This window comes from Rhinolophus sinicus, chromosome X, assembly GCF_036562045.2.
Source record: "Rhinolophus sinicus isolate RSC01 chromosome X, ASM3656204v1, whole genome shotgun sequence".
Taxonomy (NCBI): domain Eukaryota; kingdom Metazoa; phylum Chordata; class Mammalia; order Chiroptera; family Rhinolophidae; genus Rhinolophus; species Rhinolophus sinicus.
This window is the reverse complement of record NC_133768.1, coordinates 20255354-20259150: the sequence shown is the minus strand read 5'-3', so window position 1 is coordinate 20259150 and position 3797 is coordinate 20255354. Positions and strand designations below refer to the sequence as shown.

At 34.1% G+C, this 3797-nt stretch overlaps 1 pseudogene; it reads right to left on the bottom strand.

Moving 5' to 3' along the window:
- Window positions 1-562: 562 nt before the first annotated feature.
- Window positions 563-1314, bottom strand: LOC109438177 (small ribosomal subunit protein eS6; annotated as a pseudogene).
- Window positions 1315-3797: the final 2483 nt, after the last annotated feature.

Below are 3797 nucleotides of genomic sequence, written 5' to 3'. Positions count from 1 at the left end.
AGAGGGCAAGGTCCGTGTCTTGAGGTTGCATTCCTAGTATCTACAGCATATATAAACAAACTTGCTTTACCTTTAAACATTTCTATTTACCTTTAAACATTTCTATTTATACCTACATTGCACTGCTCTCTAACCATAATGAGAAAAGGTTTCATATTTCCAATTCCTATCTACGTGTTTGGTTGCATAATTTTTTATCAAAATAAGAATATGCACATATGTTAATAAATTGTCTAAGCAATTACCTGTAATTTCTCAACCTACGAATTCACCCCTCTCTTAAATTAGAACAATCATGCACAGCAAAATGCTTGGGACAGTCTGGACTTTCTATATTCTGTTGCATTATCCACATACATACATCCTAAGTGGGTTGATTATCTGCTTCAAAATCTGCTCTCTTTAAATTTTGAGAGTGTTCTATTATGACCACTAAATTGAATAACTTCAGAGTCACTCACAAATTAACTCTAAGAAATGGCTTAACACAGAAAAGAACATTATACAGGTGTCAGGCTTCAGAATATGTTGGGTTTTTTTTTTTTTTTATGTCTGATCTTATTTATTTGTTACACTTAGAAAATCTTTTTTGACTGGACTCAGAGGCAGAAGCTCTCAGAGAGGACAGCCTGCGTCTCTTGGCAATTTGTTCCTGGAATTTTTCTTTGTCTTCCTTCATATTCTTGGCCAAAAGTTGAGCATATTCTGCAGCCTCTTTCTTATTTTTCTTAGTACACTGTTTCCTTAGAGCAATACGCCCATGTTTGTGCTGCAGGACATGTGGAGTAACAAGACGCTGAATCTTAGGTGCTTTGGTTCTAGGTGTCTGACCTTCTGTTTAGGGACTTTTTCACAGTATATTGGTGGACATCGTCCTCTTTAGGGAGATTGAAAAGTCTGTGGATTCTGCCAGCTCTTTTGGGCCCCAAGCAACGAGGCCCAGTAGTATCAGTGAGACCAGGAATATCTTTCTCCCGCCTTTTTACAATGATCAAGTTGCGAACACTCAGATTGACATCCACAATGCAACGCTATTTGCGCTTCCTTTCTCCAGGCCTCCTTGGTCTGTAACAGGAATGCCCCTTACTCAGCAGGAGGCAGACACGGCCATGGGTCATGACACCGTGCTTCATGGGGAAACTTTGTCATTCCCACCACTGAATTGAACCAGATAACCCTTCCATTCCTCACTCAGAACGTCAGCAGCAACTTCTGTGGCCATACGCTTCTCATAAAATGACAAAGTTTGCATTCATCGTCCACTTCAATGACTTTCTGGCAGCCAGTGGCTGGGAAAGAGATGTTCAGCTTCATCCTGAAGCAGTCAACTGTCTCCAACGTGCCACAGGAAAGAGCCATAATAGTTTTTGATGATGCACTAGAGAATATTTTTGGTTTAGTGAAATAATTGGAATTACAAGGGTCTGAGCTTAAAAGTTATGCATAACTCTTCTTAGAGTTCAAGGTATAAGAAAGTTGGTCAGCACTGCTCTTAGGATGGGTTCTAGTTGCAACTGAAAAAAATCAAAATGAAATAAAAGACACCACATATGTTCACAGGAGGTTTGAAAATAGAATCAGATAATTTCAAGGAGTCTATTAACATACAACAAAAACAACAGTAAAAACCCATTTGCTTATTGACATCCAAACTTCCTCTAAAAGGATCAAAGCCTTTAATTCCATACTAAAAAATGAAATTCTCTGCTACTAAGGACTGTTACAAGTTGAAATAAATTCATGCTAAGACTAAAATAACTGATATTATAGTCTTTCTTGTGAGCACATTACTTTTAAAGAATCATTGGGCTCCTGTTTAGATTTAAAAACAACAACAACATATGTCCACTGAAGACAGTTTACAACAAAAGAAATGATTTTCAGTCATATAACTGGATTATTAAAAAATTGAAATCTTGGTATACGCATATACCTCTGGAATAAATATTTCTGTCTTTCTGTCTCTGAACTTGGCTCTCTCCTCATGTACAAGAAATAACACAAAAACTCATGAAAATCTAGTGATGTGGACAGACATAAATCTATCAAAACACAATATTGCAAGTCCTGTGATTGTTATATACTTTGCCATACAGGAAATGGTATAAAATATTAGCAATTCTTGTTATATCATTCTAATTTATACCAAGAGCCATGGATATAAAAGAGAAGGAGATAACTAACTTCCCGAGGAAATTAGGTAAGGTAATATATGCGTTGGGGTGGACAAATGGGTAGGAGGTTGCCAAGTAAAGAGTGTGGTAAAGTCAATTTTTAAAAAAAGCAACATTATCATGAAATGTAGAAATGTTGACAGTCGGGGAAACATAGGGTCTTTAGGGAAAAATGGTAAGAGAGAGGATTACAGATATAGATAGCAGGGAATTATACTATGCAGACATTTGTTTCTATGTGGAACTGAGGAGGGTGTGTTTATTCACCAGGAAACAGTGCCATTTGAAGACAAGACTAGAAGTTTTTAGATGATTAATCTGATAGAAATGTAAAAGATGAACTTAAACTAGGGGACTTAACGTTAACAAGCCCAGAAAAGTACCTTAAAATAAAACTATAAAAATTATTGCCTTTGAGATGACTTTGAAATTTATTTTTTCCATAAGATTATTGGTATTGATCAAGCCTTTTATTATCAAACCATTTATTTCTTATTTCTATTTGTGTTTGGTTTATCTTTTTGTTCTACAAAACCATGAAGTCAGTATTTTTTTTAAAATCAAGCATGTATATAAGACATTAACTAAAAATTGTTTTTTAAGAAATACAAAATATTTTATCATTTAGTAGTAAAGAATACTGAGAAAAATACTAACATTTTTCTGTGCACCAATAAGCTTGTTAAAAGAGGCTGATAACAAAATAAAAATTAAGCCTTCTAAAATCATCCATTCTATGTAATTTTATTACCGTATTAAAGTAGCTCTAATTTAACATTGATGTAAGCTTCTTTTAAATCATGTTTTTTCCACAATATTAATTTTAATTTCCACAGACATAAGAATGATGAATATTTTGGCTGAGAAGTCACTGAAGATCTGATATTACTCCTCGACTTACCATATTATTGTTTAGTACTTTGAATTAAAGTAAATATGAGATATAAATACCATTCCTTTATCTCTGTGTGAGGTTTAACTGTACTTGCAAAATAGGAATTATGCTTACCCCTGAGGGTAATGAAGTGTATTATTTTAGAACAACTATGATAAACATAGGGAAAGCTAAAACACATCTCTAGATCTCTGCTTGAAGACATTGGAGAAAAACTGAGGCAGTGAAGACCTCAAGGGTTAAAATACCAGAGAGAAAAATACCTAGAGTAGCGAGCCTCAAATCCCATGCTGTTTTTCCTAAGAAGTCAAGCAGAAACCAGTGACTGAGAGGACGAGAAGATGAGCATAGCTTCCAACTGTCATATATATATATATATATATATATATATATATATATATATATATATATAGTATTGTACATAATATAACACATACTATTATGTATAACATATGTAATTATATACACACACTACACCCACACATAGGGTACCAAAAAATATACACATTTTAAGAAAGGAAAAAAGACTGTATTCAAATTGTAATACTCAATATATACTGATAACAAAAGATAAATACAAGACACGTTTGACTTCCGCAATTACAAGACGTGCTCAAAGTGGTTACCATCAGTGTAATTTTAATACACTTTTTTTCTTTCTCAAAATGTATACATTTTTTGGGCACCCTCTCTCTATATATATGTAAAAACTGAGGTTGTGGCCCACA